Genomic DNA, 21812 nt, shown 5'->3' on the forward strand with positions numbered 1-21812 from the left:
TGTGGTGCACATGTTAGGGAGAAGGTGTTCCCTCCAAACCATTCCACATGGCCACCCCCATTCAGTGTTTAATTCTGTTGTCTCCCAGATCTCATCACCTGGTATTGTGTGGTTTTTAAAAACTTTTTATTTTAGAACAGTTTTAGGTTTACAGAGTAATTGTGAAGATCATATTCACACACTCCACAACAAATTTCCCTTCTTAACATTGTACATTAGTATGGTACAATTGTTCAACTTAGTGAACCAACACTGAAACAGTATTATTAACTAAAGTCTGTACTTCATCAGAATTCCATTTTTTTTTAAATGTTGAGCCTTCTTTTAATTAATTTATTTATATTTTTGGCTGTGTTGGGTCTTCGTTTCTGTGTGTGGGCTTTCCCTAGTTGTGGCAAGCAGGGGCCACTCTTCAACGTGATGGGCGGGCCTCTCACTGTCGCGGCCTCTCTTGTTGCGGAGCACAGGCTCCAGATGCGCAGGCTCAGCGGCTGTGGCTCACGGGCCTAGTTGCTCTGCGGCATGTGGGATCTTCCCAGATCAGGGCTCGAACCCGTGTCCCCTGCATCATCAGGCAGATTCTCAACCTCTGTGCCACCGTGGAAGCCCCAGATTGCCTTATTTTTTACCTAATATTCTTCTTCTGTCCCAGGATCCCAACCAAGATTCTACATTAAATTTAGTCATTCCATGTTATAACTTCTTAGGCTCCTCTTGGCTGTGACAGTTTTTTAGACTTCTTGTTTTTGAAGACTTTGACAGTTTGGGGTCTTGTGTTTTGTCTTTTACATTAGGTCTGCAGATGTTATTGCTCTTATAGGTAAAAGTTTTTATAAGTTTCTTCTTCCAGAGAACCTCAAATCAAGTCAGTACCATCAGTGTTATGGACTTCCCCGTGGCAATGGTTGAACTAATCTCTTGGCTTTGTCACAGAGGTGACACAAATGTTTTTCTCTAGAGGTCTGAGGATCAGGATCATTTTTATTTATGACAGAGGCACAGGGGCAGCAGCAGAAGCATTTTGTAAGGTACTAGTGAGTCATTTACTTTTAGAAGTATGACCTCAGCATCCTACATAGTTAACGGCTCTTCCTCCACACGAGTGACCATCCAATGGACCTGTATATTGAACAGGCTGTCAGTCTTTCTCCTGAGCTCTATATAGAAATGGGGCCAACATGTGGTTGAGACACAACCAGTGTTCACATGGTAAGAGTCATTTCTTTGAGGTTACTATCAGTCGCACCTTAGTTTGGAATTGAAACACGTGATTCAACCTGAGAATCACAAATAGTTCCAGGTTGAGACACAGGATTCAGGACTGCTTTAAGGAAGGTCCCAATCCAAGAATCCTTTCACTATATGACAAGTGGCTAAACTGACTTATGTTGGTCAAAGCTTTAGCAGACACTCATTAGGACTAACAAATGCAGCACAAAGAAGCAAGTTCCAAGCACAAGCTAGCCAGCAGGCAGTAGCCCAAGTGCCTGTTCACCAGCATAGAGCAGAGCCAGTTAGAAAGCCAAAGCAAGAGAAGAAAGACCCCCGGTGGTAAGGGATAGCACCTTGATGTCCTGCTCACAGGACCAGTTGTTGTAATCACACCACAGAGACAGGATGGACCCTTCAACCCAAATTCGGTTTGGATGTCGAGACTGATAACACATACACCTAGAGAGTATGAAAAACCTTACTACATAAGGAGGCTTTCTGGGGAGAGCAGGGCAGGCTCTCAAGCAGGTTCAAGAATGGCTTGAGAGAGCAGAAGAAGGAGACTGGCTTGGCTTTTATGGTGGTGAGGGGATGACGCTGGAGTGTTCCCACACACAGGTCAGGTTTTGCACAGGCTGAACTTCCTCCTGGCCCACAGAAGAGAGAGTACCTGAGCTTTCTTATCCGATCTAGGGAAGCAGGGGAAGAGGCAGTGGTAGGGCTCTTTTATAGAATAATGTTGTGTAAATGCAAGGTGTTTAGCACAGTTTAGAATTCTCATAACCATTATAACCACACTTATATTGTTTTCAGTTAAACTACGTTTCACTAGATTAGTATTTCCCAAATTATGGTCCTTTAAATATTATTTAAGGTGGCTTAGAATTATCTTGGTTCATCACAGAGAAACTGTGTAGAAAGAGAAAAGACTGCTAGCCTCAGGAGGTCTGACACACTGGTCACAAAAGAGCAGACTTCATTGTACTATCTGCTGAATTATGAGGGGTTTCTAACATGTTTCCCATCCTGGGTGACTACTGTAGCACCCAAAGACTGTAATAATAATTACCGAAACTAACATTTATTGACTACTAACTCTATGTAGGAATTATGCTAAATACCCATATACATATTTAATCCTCGTCACAACCCTATTGAGATAAGTGGCAAAAGAGTGGTTTCTGTCATTTCTGCCAGGACATCTCCATTCCAATTGCAGAAGCAGAAAAGAGCATATAGGAGGGCACATGGGAATATTTATGGGCCAGGCTCAAAAGGGGTATGCATTACTCCTGCTCACATTTCCTTTGGAAAAACTCACATAGCCACATCTAACTACAAGAGAAAATGAGAAATGTAGTCTACCTGGTAGAAGAGGAGAACTTAAATGTTGGAGATAAGCTAGCAATCTCGGTCTCCACCATCTTGTTCATCACTCTCCCCAGTATTTACAGTAGAGCCTGGCACATAGTAGGTGGCCATGAATATTTCTGTTGAATGAATGGGTTTCAACTTTTTTGGTCAGTTATGGGGATCAAAAGCATATAGAACTTGGTTAAGCAATGGTTTCCTAGATATGACACAAAAAGCACAAGCAACAAAGAAAGAGTAAATTGGACTATATGAAAATTTGAAAATGTTTTCTTCTGCAAAAAAATACCATGAAGAAAGCAAAAAGGCACACCAAAGAGAGATCCTGGCAAATCATATATTTAATAAAAGTGTCGTATCCAGAATACAGAAAGAACTCTTACAACTCAACAACAAAAATACAAACAACCCCACTGAAAAGCAGGTAAAGGACTTAAATAGACATTGTGCTAATGAAGATATACAAATAGCCAACAAACATATGAAAATATGCTCAATACCATTAGTCGTTAGGGAAATGCAAATCAAAACCACGATGAGATGCCACTTCATACCCACTAGGAAGGCTATAACTTTTTTAAAAGAAAATAACAGGTATTGACAAGGATGTAGAGAAATTGAAACACTCATACACGTCTGGTGGAACATAAAATGATACAGCCTCTGAGGAAAACATTTTGGCAGTTACTCAACAAGTTAAACATAGACTTGCCATATTACCCAGTAACTCTACTCCTAGGTATATAATGAAAAGAGTTTAAAAGGAGGGAACAACAGCAACAACAACAACAACAATACAGGTGAATTGAGCAACACAAAAGCAAAGGGCAGATAACGTTTCAAGAAGTAAAAAATGGACAACTTTATTAAATACTTTTACAGGTAATATAGGGACAGACAAATGATGATTGAACTTGTTAGTAGAGAGGTCATTGGTAAATTTGATAAGAAGGAAATTGAAAGAGTGGAAAATATTTTAATATAAACCTGGATGTGTATTAAGGAGAAAATGTGAGATCAGAAAGTGAGGGGCGGATAGACAATTTCTTTTGCGAGTTTTGGTGCTAAGGGGAGGAGAAATATGGGACTATAGCTGGAGGGGGACTTGGTATTAAGAGAGTGTATTTTTAAGAGGGTAGATTCTAGAATGCATCTAGACAATATAAATGACTGAATGAAACTGATGACATAAAAATCCAAAGGGATAATTGCAGAAGAAAAAATATTGAGAAAGCAAGAGGGGTATTCAGAGCACTAGTAGATGGGATCGGTAGCAAATGTGGAAATCTTGGCTTTCCATGAGAATGAGTAATATTTATAGATTCTACAGTGGAGAAGGAAACGATTATGGTATGATTACAAATGCAGGTAAGATGGTCGATTTGGTGGGGAAGATATAAAAGAATTTTCTCTTGACTCTTCAGTTTTCTCAGTGAAGGATGAGATAAGGGCATAAAATAACAAGAGTGAGGGTAGGGTTTTGAGAAATTGAGGGGAAGATAAAGTATTGGATATTCATTTTGTATAATGGAAATGGGTGTATAATATGGAAGGATTGATCATTTAAGATATGTGGTCAAGAATTTAAGGTGAGATCAGTTAGCTTTGCCTTGTAAATTTCTACAGCAACATCCATCACTCGTATATAGGAAAAAGCAGGTAGATAGCTAAATTTAACAAGGCTTGTGGTTTTGCCAGGGAAATACTAGGGTGGGAAAGTGAGTAGGGAGATGAAGGTTGATGAAAGTAAGTGATACTCATGATAAATTGGTAAGCAATGAGGAAATGCGAAAAGAGAAATGTGGCTGATGCTGAAAAGTAGTAGAATTCACAGATTGGAGTTCAAAATTGAAGAATTTTTAGAGTTGGGTGTGTGTAGGTGTGTATACCTGCACGTGAGGGAGGTATTTTGCTAGGAAGGATAATCAGTTGTAGCCCAAGAGATGTATGTTATAAAATCAGGATTTCAGATTTGCTGTAAGTTTTGAAAATGTCAATGTCTAGTGCATGAGCATTAGAGTGAGTGGCTTAAGTATGATGGAAGAAAAATACCATTGGAATTGAGGGCATGAAAGGTTTGCAAAGCCAAAAATGCTGGATGAATATCCACATAGATGACAGATGTTGAAGTTGCCAAGATGGTGGCAGTACTAAAAGTGGAGAAGAAGACTCAGGAAAGTGTCTAATGAATGAAGGTAAAGAAATAGATGGCGTAGCACATGATATTATCTAATAGCAAGAACTACAAATGAGCTCTGAATTTTGAAAGAGAAAGGAGCAGAAATGGTTTGAAAGTGACAGTGAGTCGACTCCTTGGGGTATGTGAGGAAAACTAACGTTTGCTCAAGAGGACTGCAGGGGAAGTGATTTCCTCAAGGCACAGCCATATTCCAGTCATAAAACAGAGATTAAGGGAACACGGAGAGAACAACTTGAAGCTACTGGGGAGTTTCTTAATGATAGACTATGAGTTACAGAGGGCAGGAAAGAAGCGCTCATGAAGTTGGGGAGAGGGTTGGTCCAATTCTGTCAAGTGCAGAGCAATACGTGAATAAGGGTCTAGTTAATGATGGATAATCTGCAGGGTGGTGACTTAAGTAAAAGTGATAAGACAAGATGGACCTTGTGACTGCACGGCAGATTGGGAGGTGAGTAAAGCCCTCCAGACTACAGATTGCTTAATCTAGGCTGACCTAGAACTAAGAAGAATCCAGAAACACCACTGAAACCTGTTTCCTCTAAATATCATGTATCCTGTATGATGATCCAGCATTGCAAAGATAGACTAGTAAGGACATCTAAGAGGGTAGGCTTGAAAGGAAACTAGTGTGTTTGCTCAAGAGTGTGAGTGTGTATGAAAAATATCAACAGCAAATTCTAATGTCAGAGGGTTGCTACTATAGGCTTATGGAGCCATGCACTATTCTTGGACAACCCAAGGTGCCTGCACAGATGTGGCCCAGATACAAGCACCAACACTTACTGGGCACCTGCAAAGCCAAAGCTGGGGAAGATGGAAGGCCAAGTGGAAGTGGTATTTTCCCAAGACAGGAATGTATTTACTTAGGCTTCCTAAATGGCAGGTGGACAAAAAATGGAAGAAAGGAAATTAAGCTTCTTTTTGCCTAACATCTCTCCTCAGGAGGAAGTACTTGGAGTTGTATTTCCTACGTAAATTCACCTGCTAAAACTCCAGGGAGCTCATCAGTGGGCAGATGTTCCCACCTAAGTATGGTTACCAGCAAACATTTATTCAAAATCATGGCTGCATTTGGCTCACATTAGAAGGGTTCTCTTTGTCATTGTCTTTTAAAAGAACAATTCCCCATGCTTATAAATCCAGACTCAGAACATCAATTCAACCAACCTCAGGAGCCCTGTGGCTACACCTTCCTGCTGGGAATCAGCATGGTCCACAGAGAATCAATTTGAGGAGTATTACCAAAGTGTTTTCATTTTCAGTGTTTATCCACTGGAATGTCTACGAGTGAAGAATAGACAGGGCAATACAATCCTAAGATTCAATTTCTTTCATCAAATACAAACTGTGTATATGAGCATCAAGGCAAGAGGATGGAGGACTTTAACTGAAATTCCAATAGATATCTAAGTGCAAATCCTGGAACCATCCCATGCTAGCATTGTGAGTTAGGATAGGTACTTAACCACTCTGAGCCTGTTTTCTGATCTCTAAAAAAAAATAGAAGGATAATATCTCATACAGCTGTTGCAAAGATCAACTCAAATAATTCATGTACAGAATATAGCACAACCACCTACAGAATGGGAGAAAATATTTGTAAATCGTGTATCTGATAAGGGATTTTTATTCAGAATATATAAAGAACTCTTACATGCCTGTGATAAGAAGGTAAATAACCCAACTTTTAAAATGGGCAGAAGATCTAAATAGACATTTCTGCATGGAAGATATACAAATGGCCAGCAAGCACATTAGAGACGCTTGACATCATTATTCATCAGAAAAACACAAGTGAAAACCACAGAATGATACCCTTTCATACCCATGCGGATGCCTAGAATCCAAAAGTCAGATAATCATAACTGTTGGTGGGGATTTAGAGAAATCAGAACCATCATACACTGTTAGTGAGAATGTAAAATGGTATACCAGCTTTGGAAAAGTTTGGTAGTTTCTCAGAGGGTGAAACAGTGCTACTGTATGACCCACTTGTAGGTATATTCCCAAGATAAATGCAAATATATGTCCATACAAAAACTTGTACATAAATATTCATAGCAGCAATATTCATAATACCAAAAGATGGAAACAACCCAAATGCCCATCAACTGACCAGTGGACAAACAAAATGTGGCAAATCCATAAAACAGAATACTATTCAGACATCAAAAGGAATGAAGAACTAATATATGCTACAATATGGCTGAACCTTAAAAACATTATGCTAAGTGAAAGAAGTCAGTCACAAAAGACCACATATTATGTGATTCTATTCATATGAAATGCTCAGAACAGGCAAATCTATAGATACAAAATAGATCAATAATTGCTTAAGGCTGAGGCAGAAGTTGTTGGGAGCATAGGGGATTCACAGCTGCAAGATACGAGGGTTTCTTTTTGAGGTGTTGAAAACGTTCTATAATAGACTGGAGGGAACTTCAAGACGTCGGAAGAGTAAGACGTGGAGATCACCTTCCTCCCCACAGAAGCATCAGAAATACATCAACACGTGGAACTGCTCCTATAGAACACCCACTGAACGAAGGCAGAAGACCTCAGACATCCCAAAAGGCAAGAAACTCCCCACGTAGCTGGGTAGGGCCAAAGAAAAAAAGAAAAAGCAGAGACAAAAGAATAGGAACGGGACCTGCACCAGTGGGAGGGAGCCTGAAGGAGGAAAGGTTTCCACACACTAGAAGCCCCTTCACTGGCGGAGACTACAGGTGGCATACGGGGGCAGCTTCGGAGCCACGGAGGAGAGCGCAGCAACAGGGGTGCGGAGGTCAAAGCGGAGAGATTCCCGCACGGAGGATCGGTGCCAACCAGTACTCACCAGCCCGAGAGGCTTGTCTGCTTACATGCCGGGACGGGTGGGGGCTGGGAGCTGGGGCTTGGGCTTCGGTCTGAGCGCAGGGAGAGGACTGGCAGTGTGAACACAGCCTGAAGGGGTTAGTACGCCACGTCTAGCCAGGAGGGAGTCCAGGAAAAGTCTGGAGCTGCCGCAAGGGCAAGAGACTTTTTCTTCCCTCTGTGTTTCCTGGTGCACGAGCAGAGGGGATTCAGAGCGCAGCCTAAAGGAGCTCCAGAGACGGGCGCAAGGCGTGTCTAGGAATGCAGACACCAGAGATGGGCATGAGATGCTAAGGCTGCTGCTGACGCCACCAAGAAGCCTGTGTGCGAGCACAGGTCACTATCCACACCTCCCTTCAGGGAGCCTGTGCAGCCCGCCACTGCCAGTGTCCCGTGATCCAGGGACGACTTCCCCGGGAGAACGCACGGCGTGCCTCGGGCTGGTGCAACGTCAAGCCGGCCTCTGTCACTGCAGGCTCACCCTCCCTCCGTACCCCTCCCTCCCCCCGGCCTGTGTGAGCCAGAGCCCCCAAAGCAGCGGCTCCTATAACCCCATCCTGTCTGAGCGAAGAACAGACGCTCTCAGGAGACCTACATGCAGAGGCAGGGTCAAATCCAAAGCTGAACCCCGGGAGCTGTGCGAACAAAGAAGAGAAAGGGAAATCTCGCCCAGCAGCCTTAGGAGCAGCGGATTAAATCTCCACAATCAACTTGATGTACCCTGCATCGGTGGAACACCTGAATAGACAACGAATCATCCCAAATGGAGGAGGTGGACTTTGGGAGCAACGCTATTTATACATTTTTTCCCTTTTTCTCTTTTTGTGAGTGTGTATGCGTATGCTTCTGTTTGTGATTTTGTCTGTATAGTTTGGCACTTACCGTTTGTCCTAGGGTTCTGTCTGTCCGTTTTTTTTTTTTTTTTAGTATAGTTTTCAGAGCTTGTTATCATTGGTGAATTTGTTTCTTCGTCTGGTTTTTCTCTTCTTTCTCGTTTTTTTATTACTTAAAAAAATTTAATAATAAATTTTTGTTCTTTATTTTAATAACTTTTTAATTATTTAATTTAATTTAATTTTACATGTTTCTCTCTTTCTCTCTTTCTTTCTTTCTTTCTTTCTTTCTTTCTTTCTTTCTTTCTTTCTTTCTCCCTTTTACTCTGAGCCGTGTGCGTGACAGACTCTTGGTGCTCCAGCCAAGCGTCAGGGCTGTTCCTCTGATGTGGCAGAGGCAAGTTCAGGGTATTGGTCCACCACAGACCTCCCAGCTCCACGTAATATCAAACGGTGAAAATCTCCCAGAGATCTCCATCTCAACACCAAGACCCAGCTCCACTAAATGACCAGCAAGCTACGGTACTGGATACCTTATGCCAAACAACTACCAAGAAAGGAACACAACTCCACCCATTAGCAGAGAGGCTGCCTAAAATCATAGTAAGGTCACAGACACCCCAAAACACACCACCAGACATGGACCTGCCTACCAAAAAGAAAAGATCCAGCCTCATTGACCAGAACACAGGCACTAGTCCCCTCCACCAGGAAGCCTACACAACCCACTGAACCAAACTTAGCCACTGGGGACAGACACCAAAAACAACGGGAACTACAAACTTGCAGCCTGTGAAAAGGAGACCCCAAACACAGTAAGATAAGCAAAATGAAAAGACAGAAAACCACACAGCAGATGAAGGAGCAAGGTAAAAGCGCACCAGACCTAACAAATGAAGAGGAAATAGGCAGTCTACCTGAAAAAGAATTCAGAATAATGATAGTAAAGATGATCCAAAATCTTGGAAATAGAATGGAGAAAATACAAGAAAAGTTTCACAAGGACCTAGGAGAACTAAAGAGCAAACAAACAATCATGAACAACACAATAAATGAAATTACACATTCTCTAGAAGGGATCAATAGCAGAATAAATGAGGCAGAAGAACGGATAAGTGACCTGGAAGATAAAATAGTGGGAATAACTAGTGGAGAGCAGCATAAAGAAAAAAGAATGAAAAGAATTGAGGACAGTCTCAGAGACCTCTGGGACACGATTAAACGTACCAACATTCAAATTATAGGGGTTCCCAAAGAAAAAGAGAAAAAGAAAGGGACTGAGAAAATATTTGAAGAGATTATAGTTGAAAACTTCCCTAATATGGAAAGGGAATAGTTAATCAAGTCCAGGAAGCACAGAGAGTCCCATACAGGGTAAATCCAAGGAGAAACACGCCAAGACACATAGTAGTCAAACTATCAAAAAGTAAATACAAAGAAAAAATATTAAAAGCAGCAAGGGAAAAACAACAAATAACATAGAAAGGAATCCCCATAAGGTTAACAGCTGATCTTTGAGCAGAAATTCTGCAAACCAGAAGGGAGGGGCAGGACATATTTAACGTGATGAAAGGGAAAAACCTACAACCAAGATTACTCTACCCAGCAAGGATCTCATTCAGATTTGACAGAGAAATTAAAACCTTTACAGACAAGCAAAAGCTAAGAGAATTCAGCAGAACCAAACCAGCTTTACAGCAAATGCTAAACCAACTTCTCCAGGCAGGAAACACAAGAGAAGGAAAAGACTTACAATAACAAATGCAAAACAATTAAGAAAATGGTAATAGGAGCATACATATCAATAATTACCTTAAATGTAAATGGATTAAATGCTCCCACCAAAAGACACAGACTGGCTGAATGGATACAAAAACAAGACCCGTATATATGCTGTCAACAAGAGACCCACTTCAGACCTAGGGAAACATACAGACTGAAAGTGAGGGGTTGGGAAAAGATATTCCATGCAAATGAAAATCAAATGAAAGCTGGAGTAGCAATTCTCATATCAGACAAAATAGACTTTAAAATAATGACTTACAAGGGACAAAGCAGGACACTACATAATGATCAAGGGATCGATCCAAGAAGAAGATATAACACTTGTAAATATTTATGCACCCAACATAGGAGCACCTCAATACATAAGACAAATACTAACAGCCATAAAAGGGGAAATCGACAGTAACACAATCATAGTAGGCGACTTTAACACCCCACTTTCAACAATGGACAGATCATCCAAAATGAAAAATAATAAGGAAACACAAGCTTTAAATGATACATTAAACAAGATGGACTTAATTGATATTTATAGGACGTTCCATCCAAAAACGTCCAGAGATAAACCCATGTACACATGGTCACCTTATCTTGATAAAGGAGGCTAGAGTATACAGTGGAGGAAAGACAGCCTCTTCAATAAGTGGTGCTGGGAAAACTGGACAGCTACATGGAAAAGAATGAAATTAGAACACTCCCTAATGCCATACACAAAAATAAACTCAAAATGGATTAAAGACCTTAATGTAAGGCCAGACACACTAAAACTCTTAGAGGAAATAAAAGAAGAACACTCTTTTGAGATAAATCACAGTAAGATCTTGTTTGACCCACCTGCTAAAGAAATGGAAACAAAACTAAAAATAAAAAAATGGGACCGAGTGAAACTTAAAAGGTTTTGCACAGCAAAGGAAACCATAAACAAGATGAAAAGACAACCCTCAGAATGGGAGAAAATATTTGCAAACGAAGCAACTGACAAAGGATTAGTCTCCAAAATTTACAAGCAGCTCATGCAGCTCAATATCAAAAACACAAACCACCCAATCCAAAAATGGGCAGAAGACCTAAATAGACATTTTTCCAAAGAAGATACACAGATTGCCAAGAAACACATGAAAGAATGCTCAACGTCGTTAATCATTAGAGAAATGCAAATCAAAACTACAATGCGGTATCATCTCACACCGGTCAGAATGGCCATCATCAAAAAATCTACAAACAATAAATGGACAACCTGGAAGAAATGGACAAATTCTTAGAGAAGGTGTGCAGAAAAGGGATCCCTCATACACTGTTGGTGGGAATGTAAATTGATACATTCACTAAGGCGAGCAGTATGGAGGTTCCCTAAAAAACTAAAAATAGAACTACCATATGACCCAGCAATCCCACTATGGGGCATATATCCTGAGAAAACCATAATTCAAAAAGAGTCATGTACCACAATGTTCATTGCAGCTCTATTTACAATAGCCAGGACTTGGAAGGAACCTAAGTGTCCATCAACAGATGAATGGATAAAGAAGATGTGGCACATGTATACAATGGACTATTACTCAGCCATAAAAAGGAACGAAACTGAGTTATTTTTAGTGAGGTGGATGGACCCAGAGTCTGTCATACAGAGTGAAGTAAGTCAGAAAGAGAAAAACAAATACCGTATGCTAACACATATATATGGACTCTTTAAAAAAAAATGGTCATGAGGAACCTAGGGGCAAGACGGGAAAAAAGACGCAGACCTGGGCTTCCCTGTTGGCATACTGGTTGAGAATCCGCCTGCCGATGCAGGGGACACGGGTTCGTGCCCCGGTCTGGGAGGATCCCACATGCCGCGGAGCGGCTGGGCCCGTGAGCCATGGCCACTGAGCCTGCGCGTCCGGAACCTGTGCTCCACAACGGGAGAGGCCACAACAGTGAGAGGCCCACGTACCGAAAAAAAAAAAAAGTCGCAGACTTACTAGAGAATGGACTTGAGGACATGGGGAGGGGGAAGGGTAAGCTGGGACAAAGTGAGAGAGTGGCATGGACATATATACACTACGAAATGTAAAACAGATAGCTAGTGGGAAGCAGCCACATAGCACAGGGAGATCAGCTCAGTGCTTTTTGACCACCTAGAGGGGTGGGATTGGGAGGGTGGGAGGGAGGGAGATGCAAGAGGGAGGGGATATGGGTATATACGTGTATGTATAGCTGATTCAATTTGTTATAGAGCAGAAACTAATACACCATTGTAAAGCAATCATACTCCAGTAAAGATGTTAAAAAAAAAAGTGTGTTTGTTCAAAATAAATAAATAAATAACTTTCCTAACTGCTTAGGAAAGATATTTCTCCTTCCTATGAAATGAAAAATGATCTATATGGGCACTTAGTATTGACTATAAATTCCAGTTCTGTCAGTGATGGTATCTGGCGCATGAGGGGCACCCAAGTTAGGGAGCTTTTGGTTAATTTCCCTGGGCCATATAGAGCAAAGTGTTCTCTCAAATACTCTCTGGAAATTCGGAGCCTCAAATATGTTTGCCACCTTCCCCCAAGTCATCACATTTATTAATATCCTTGTCTTATTTTTCTAGAAGCAGGAGCTTCTAGCAGATCTTTTCCCTTTGTGAAAGGATGTATTTCTGTGTGAGGTGGATCTAGGCCACCTTAGTCTGTCCTCTAATGTTCACCTCAGTAGCACTCTACCTTGTTGATAATATCTTTGAGGCCAACTTCCTGTAATGTTTTTCTTTTTCTATTCTTTTTTTTACCTTAGGAGCGCTGTATAATAAAAACTCCATTAAAGATGCAAAACCAAAGTGAGCCATGAAGCAAGACACGATGGGGCCTATCAGCATTCCTAAGAGTGTTCAAGGCGAAAGCATTTCAGAGGGAGTTAAACAACAGTCATTATAGCTATCTTTGTTGACCTCTGAATCTATATGCCAGTCACTGTGTTTGACATACATTAATTCTCATAAAACTTCTGTCATGTTGACATTATTATCTCCCTTTTACAAATGGGGAAAGAGGTTCACATAAATTAAATGACTTTCTCAGGGCAACAGCTAGTAAGTTTCAGGGCTGGATTTGTATCCAAAATAAAGTGGGCTTTGTTTGGTTTTTTGACTCTATTTTCTTCTTAGTAGTACTGCATACATTTATTATTTATATGTATTAAAAAGGATAAAATAAGTTTGGACTCCTCTCTCACACAACATGAAGTTCTGTATGATCTAAAGATAAAAATGTTGAAGTAAAATATATATATTATGGAAAACGTACGCATAATCTAGGAGTCAAGAAAAATTTCTGTGCAAGCAGGAAAACCTAGACACTCTAGAGAAATGACTGACATATTTGAGTGCTTAAAACTTAAAATGTAATCATATGGCAAACGTAAAGGTAAATAAAACCAGAAGACAAATAATACAGGAACATATATTTGTAAGACACATGACAGATAAAGGGTTCAATATCCAACATATAAAAAATTTCCCACACATTAATAAGAAAAGACAAACACCCTAATTGAAAGTGGTTAAAAAGGGTAAAAAGGGCTGTTCAAGGAGGCAGAAAACCCCCTTGCCAATAAACAAGTGAAATTACTCAACTTTACTAGCAATCAGGCGTATTGAAATTAAATTAACAAGGAAATATCACTTTAAGACCATTAAACATGTTATCACACATTGCTGGAGTTTTGTGGAGGTTAATATGTTATCTCATACATTTGCCGAGGGAAATGTGCAGTATATTAAAGCCATTTGGAAGTCAATCTGGCAACCCCTATTAAAATTAAGAATTTACATAAACTTTAACTTAGCAATTCCATTTCCGGGGCCCCCTTCCATAGAAGATAAAAGCACGGGTATATAACAGTGAATATGAACAAGATAAAATTTACGTATATATTGAGATTAATTGCAACGTTTTTTCTAGTAGCCAAAAAACTGGAATCAACTTGAATGTCCTCAATAGAGGAATGGTTTAATAAGTTGTCTTTCACTCAAACCATTGCATTTTACATAACTAGTTTAAAAAGTGTGTTAAGTCTATACCAGACGATGTGGAAAACATTTCTCTGAAATGTTTCTAAGTGAGAAAAACTACGTGCAGTAAAGAGTAAAATAGTGCCCCTATATGTTTTTATGCATACATATGTATGTTACCTTATTTATGAACATAGACAAAGATATGCAAAGATTCACACCAGGCTTTTAACACTGCTTATCCAGTGGAGGAGTGGCTAATGAAGTGTAAAAATCCTATAGATGTACAGGCTTTCTCAATATTTATGTATATATATGAATATATATATATATAATTCTCAACATTTATATATAATTGCTTTATGTAAATGCACATGTAAATTACATATGTGTAAAGCCATGTACAAAGAGATAGTTGCTGAAAGTGTGCATATCATAGAGAGTGTTTTGAGTTTTTAGTGTTTAGGGTTCTTTTTTTTTAACTTTCTTTCTTGTACTTTGAGTTTTTCAAAATAAAAATTTTACATGATTTTAAGTTTAACATTTTCTAAAGCCAACATTATAGAGCAGGTTAAGGAAATGACCCAGTATCTACAGAATGATTTGATTGTTCAGTCCTCCAGCAGTTCATCAAACTACATTGAGCAGCAACCGTGACATTGTGTCAGGTGTGTTAAAGTGGTTGGGATTACAGAGATGAATGAAATATGCTCCTTCTTGTTGTATATTACAACAAGACAAACATATAAATGAACCATTCTAATACAATATGGCTATTGCTTTAATATAAGAATTTGTAGGACCATAGGGGCAATGAACTCTGCAGGCATTGGTGGTAGAGAGGCTTCAGAGGGAAAGAACCATTTGAGCTTAGCCTTAAAGACTGAGGATGCTTTCATCACTCACCAGCCTTAGGTGGGGAAGGGAAAGCAATCCCTTCAAAGAGGAAGGAATCAACATCTAGTCCTATTTCATTCATCAAGAATGTGGAGGAGGAAGTAAAGAGTTTATTATTTATAGTCTCAAATGATGGTAATGTGTGGAAGATGGGCAAATGGAACAAGAGACTTTGGAAGAGTCCTGATCAGGAACTAATAAAATGAGAACCTGCTTTGAAACATGCAAGCAGGTTTTTCTGAGGGAAGAAGAACTCTAAGCTGCGTTTAATGAAAGGAAGCAACTGTCAAAGCAATCTGACTAAGTTCAGTACATTAGGTTTGCAGTTGGGGAAGAAATATGGGTTGCTGTTCATTTAGGACCTGTGGAAGAGGTTGGAGAAAAGGGGATAGGTATTCAAGCAATGATTCATTAGGTAGAAAGAAGAGAATGTTAGAAATCAGACACTACTGCCACTTACTGAATAAATTCATCATAAGCCATATACAGACACATTATAAAGTATCTCAAGGTACCAGAATGCTTGACCATTGAGGTAAGGTGCCCCAAAATACTGTGTCTTCAAGGAAAACACAAGGGTTCAGTACTCATGGGTTAGCAGCAGTTAACATAAGACACACTAGCTTTTGGGGAGTGGGGGAGAAAGAAGCAAGGATTATGCATGTATGTATTTATATCATAGATGATAACAACAGAAGCCATTTAATCAAATGCTTATTATTGGCCTAATATAATGTCAGGTGTTTTACATAAATTACCTCATTTAATCCCAGCATGGCTCTAAGATCTAGATACATGTTACTATCATTCCCTTTTTACAGATGAGGAAACTAAGTCTTACAGGAGTTAAAAAACGTACTCAAGGTCAAATAGCTTTTAGGTGGTGAAGCTGTAAATTGAGATCGGACTTTAAATCCTATGCTCCCAACTGCTCAACTAGACACTAAGTTATATTCCCCCTGCTAAACCCTAGTCCCAGCCATCATCATATCACACCTGTATTGTCCCAACAGCCTGTCACCCCTCTGGTCCTACACAGTTCACAACATCCAGTGAACTTTCTAAAACATACATCAGACGACATCACTTTCCTTTATCAAACCATCCAGTGGCCCTCCACTGCACGTAAGATAAAATCCAAGTTCTTACCCTGCAGGTCCCTATGTGACCACTTCTCTGCCAGCCTCTCCAGTCTCGGTCATCAATCTCCGCTCTGCCCCTCTCTGACTGCACTCCAGTCACTCACCCTTCTGCTCTTCCTCAACACACTCTTCTCGTTCTGGCCTCACGGCATTGCTACTTGCTAGTCTACCTAAAATGCTCTTCTTCAAAGTCTTCACACAGCTGACTCGACCTAATTATTCAGATCTTGATTCAAATATCAGTTGTTTAGAGAAGGTTCCCCACACCAGCAACAAGAACGACCCCATTGCCCATGAAAACAGAAGTTACTTGAGGACAGGAACTATTGATTTCATGTTCTTCACTCTAATTCCAGAACCAAGAGTAATATCTGACACCTACTAGGCACTCAGGACATATTTGTTTCCTGAAATACTGGTATCTTTTTAAAGTGTCATACTCATATGCCTATGAGTATATCTACATATATATATATTTATGGATACGTGAGCTTGTTGTCACCTCACAGAAGTGGAATGTACATCCCTCACCCAAAATTTGGTTTGAATGTCAAGACTAATGATGCCACACATATACCAAGAAGGTATGAAAAGGATTATTACTCACATAATGAGTTATGCATCAAAAATGCAGTTAGACCAAAAAAAGAAAAAAGAAAAAACTGGTAACTGTGAAGTGTTCGGTAATTAGATGGTTGTGATTATTTCATTCTATAGATATAGGAATAGATATAGAAATAATCGAAACATCAAGTTCTACACCTTAAGTATATACAATTTTTATTTATCCATTATACCTCAATAAAACTGAAAAAATGGGATCAGTCTCAATGACAACTTACCCATGGTGTTTGTCTGATAACTAAAACATTGCGTGGTTTATTTAATTTAATTTGGACTTGTTTATGTAAGCCATTATGGCACCTGCAGCATGAGACCAATAAGAAAGGTGAACGTTCCATTGAATATCTAGTACTATCAAGAGCTAGTACTATATATTCTGAGAAGTGAAATGAGTGCCTTAGTCTCTCTATCAATGTGCAGAACTTCAAAGAAGGTAAAGAGTGCTATGGTGAGACATTGTATTGTGGCTTTAATATGTGCAGAAGATGTGTGACCTTGATTTATATTTTGGGTATCCGTGAGGCAAGAGATTCTATGAGTTCTTTACCCCAAATGAGGCAACCTTGGAGAAGGAATTGTTTGCATTGGCCAGAACAGATGGTCAGACCGCTGGCAGTGGCCCAAAGATCTATAAAAATGTGAAGATGAGGCCAATTGTTGGCTAAGACATGGCCAAGTGCTCAGATAACTGGCTAAAGTTTGGCCAACTGAGCTGATCCTGTGTCCTGTCCTTTATCAGGAACATTCTGATGAAGAGATGAAAAGCAGCAAGAGTCAAGCAAGCTCCATTAAGTGTGACAGTGGCAATGCCATTGGTTAAGTGAATGAACCCCCTTTGGTATTCACTGTGTTGAGCCTAAGGGGCTCCCCAGGTATCCAAGTGTTCTAAGAGATGACCTCCTCTAGCACTGTGGCATCCGGCAAGGGACCCAGCACAGGGGACGTTACCCTCTCCTGAAAGTAGGGTATGCAGAGAGCCCAGGTTCAGCTCCATCCTGTAGCAAGGAGGCCTCACTAGCTGTGCTGGGCTTGCAGGGTGCTGTTTCCATGATCAAAGGCCTAACGGGCAGCTGTATACTGAGGGTCACAGGTTCAGGACCTGAGATAGTCTATATTTCCAGGAAAGTCCAGTATGCACCCACCAATTGCTACACTAATGGCATACAGCATTGGGCCAAGGAAGGTAGTTCCTTGTATCAGAAGCCCATGCAACTAACGGCCATCACTGATGGTAGAGGGACTCCAAGATATATGAGAGAAGGTTGCTAAAGCTCCCACAGTGAAGGAATCCCGGGGGGCCGTAACAGGAATGCCTGTTCTATGGCCATTCAGGCAGATTGTAGTATCTTTTTACAGGGGGTCTCATTCAAGTTGGGCCTATTTGCAAGTTACAGAACAAAAAAAAAAGCTTTGTAAATGAGGAGTGTTGCCTCCAGAATCTAAACATGTCAAAAACATGTTGGGCTTGTTTTAACAATGTGGGTCCTAAGAAGACTAAAAGCTGTTTCTTGACACTGTCAGGACTGGAGCAGCCCTCAACTTACTAAATAATTTTCAGGAGCTTAACTGAAGTGGTGGGGCCCTGTACTATGTGTCTCATGTGAATCTCCTCAAAGGAGGATGTCATTAGTGTGATGTCATAACTGTGTACCCGAAAAAAGTTAGAGCTGGTTAAAATATTGCCTGTGAAGACTATGTGAGATGGCAGGCGTGGAGACTGAGCCCATTGAGTACCCAGGTGAAGGTGTATTGTGTCCCTTTAAAGGTGAAGGTTAACTGCAGCTGAGAGGTTGTTGAACTAGGCACTGAATAGAACATGCTAGCCAAATACTTTGCTCTAACTGCAAAGTATTTACCAGTTACTTATTTATTATTGGGTGGAATCAGTCATTTCAATAGGTGGGGCCATGACGCCAAGGGTACGAATTCACACTGAGGCACCGGTCCTGTTTTGCCGGGTTTAAGAACAAGTAAAACTTGGCTGTTAAATGCAGCAGAAGTGGGGATAACCACACCTTCTCTAAATAGGTCTTATATAATGGGTTTCAATCTGTGAAAACCGTGCTTTCATTTAGATTGAACCTTTTCTTAAACACTGAGGTGAAAGGTTTTATTTTAACTAGGGGGAAAGGTCCATAGGGTCCCATAGTTTTCAAGCTGATTATAAGGGCCAGAGACTTAACTTGATTACTTATTGGGTCAGGTTCTCCACGTGCACTAGAGGATATTTTAGGGTAATGGATGTCTTGGCTATGGAAAAGTTAGGCACGGAAATAATTTGGATGGTTCAGGTTAGGCATATCTGTTTCTATTTTATGTTCACCTACTCCCTGGCTGGGAGTGGATGAACATAAAGTGTGGCCAGATGTGGGCCAGAAGGGGAAGGGGAATTAATGAGGCTTCAAAACTGTCTATTGTCAAACATCAAAAGTGGAATCAGATTATGACACACACTGCCACCACCCATACAGCACCCCTCTCCCCATCTGGGACCTCCCAAACACACACGGAAACACCAAGTCCATTTCCTCCTCAACAGCAGGATAAAGTGTTCAGGAAGAAATCTGTCTTCAGAGCTCAGTCCTCACCCAGTCCTTATTCCCGGTGTCTGGCTAACTATGGACTGGCTGGTCTGGGCCCCAAACTGGCAGGATACTACCTCCCTCCCTTCTCACACGGCTGCCGCTTCCTGCCATCCTTCAGTCCCCATCACCGAAGAACAGACAGAGATACACACACATCTTTCTACAACAGCTTGCACATCAATAGCTGAGGGCTTTTTTATTTGGCTCTACACAGGTGACCATGTCTCCAGTGCTTTCTCTGGAGAGACAACAGAGACAGCAAGGTCTCAGTCACCTGATAGACCCAGGGCAGCACTTTATGAACTGCTGGAAGAGCCCTCTGGGACGTTTTCATCCTCCTCTGGCTCTTTAGTCATTGTTGTACTCCACCAATAATAGAATGCTAGCATCTTTGACTTCTTCTGTGTAGAACCTCTTCCCGAATTTTGACGACGGACTGATTTTCTTAACTCGACCACCTCCTGAATCTGGTCGGAAAACAAAGTGATACAGAAAGATATTGATTTGGGGAAAGAGGATGGGAAGGAGAACTTTGAGAGAATGGGTGTGGATTGAGAAGGGGTTTGTGCCAGGGAAGGGCTGGGTAAGTCTTGGGTGGGGGATGAAGAGGAGGCACGTGAGTCGGGTAATCTGACCTCTTCCATCTTATAGCCCTGGAGTGGAGAATTCACCCTCTCCCTTCTGCGTTGGCCCCCCGGTGTTTGTTGCTCTGACCTCTCGGTGTTTGTCCGTGCATCACGGTTAGGCTCCTGGGGGACTGTAGTTTCCTCTGCCATGTGAGTAGCAACAGTGTGCTCTACTCCAAGGCTCCTGGCCTCTCTATATATACCCTGCCAGGACAATGAAGAGCCACACCCATCAGCTTTGATTGGTCAGCCAATGGTAGCGCTGGGGTGGCTGTGACATCACAAAGCACTACCCTTGAAGATACGTGGGGGGAGGGGAGGGGTGCAGAGGAGTCTACGTGCTCTGGTTAGAGAAAGGGAGTGCTTCCTCAACACCCAGTAAAGAGCCTTCCCAAATTGACCTTCCACTCTTCCTCATCTTCTCTGGTTCAATCCTTGTGGTGCACATGTTAGGGAGAAGGTGTTCCCTCCAAACCATTCCACATGGCCACCCCCATTCAGTGTTTAATTCTGTTGTCTCCCAGATCTCATCACCTGGTATTGTGTGGTTTTTAAAAACTTTTTATTTTAGAACAGTTTTAGGTTTACAGAGTAATTGTGAAGATCATATTCATACACTCCACAACAAATTTCCCTTCTTAACATTGTACATTAGTATGGTACAATTGTTCAACTTAGTGAACCAACACTGAAACAGTATTATTAACTAAAGTCTGTACTTCATCAGAATTCTTTTTTTTTAAATGTTGAGCCTTCTTTTAATTAATTTATTTTTATTTTTGGCTGTGTTGGGTCTTCGTTTCTGTGTGTGGGCTTTCCCTAGATGTGGCAAGCAGGGGCCACTCTTCATCGTGATGGGCGGGCCTCTCACTGTCGCGGCCTCTCTTGTTGCGGAGCACAGGCTCCAGATGCGCAGGCTCAGCGGCTGTGGCTCACGGGCCTAGTTGCTCTGCGGCATGTGGGATCTTCCCAGATCAGGGCTCGAACCCGTGTCCCCTGCATCATCAGGCAGATTCTCAACCTCTGTGCCACCGTGGAAGCCCCAGATTGCCTTATTTTTTACCTAATATTCTTCTTCTGTCCCAGGATCCCAACCAAGGTTCTACATTCAATTTAGTCATTCCTTGTTATAACTTCTTAGGCTCCTCTTGGCTGTGACAGTTTTTTAGACTTCTTGTTTTTGAAGACTTTGACAGTTTGGGGTCTTGTGTTTTGTCTTTTACATTAGGTCTGCAGATGTTATTGCTCTTATAGGTAAAAGTTTTTATAAGTTTCTTCTTCCAGAGAACCTCAAATCAAGTCAGTACCATCAGTGTTATGGACTTCCCCGTGGCAATGGTTGAACTAATCTCTTGGCTTTGTCACAGAGGTGACACAAATGTTTTTCTCTAGAGGTCTGAGGATCAGGATCATTTTAATTTATGACAGAGGCACAGGGGCAGCAGCAGAAGCATTTTGTAAGGTACTAGTGAGTCATTTACTTTTAGAAGTATGACCTCAGCATCCCACATAGTTAACGGCTATTCCTCCACACGAGTGACCATCCAATGGACCTGTATATTGAACAGACTGTCAGTCTTTCTCCTGAGCTCTATATAGAAACGGGGCCAACATGTGGTTGAGACACAACCAGTGTTCACAAGGTAACAGTCATTTCTTTGAGGTTAGTATCAGTCGCAACTTAATTTGGAATTGAAACACG

Source organism: Mesoplodon bidens (genome assembly GCF_964165515.1).
Source record: "Mesoplodon bidens genome assembly, chromosome: X".
Lineage (NCBI taxonomy): Eukaryota > Metazoa > Chordata > Mammalia > Artiodactyla > Ziphiidae > Mesoplodon > Mesoplodon bidens.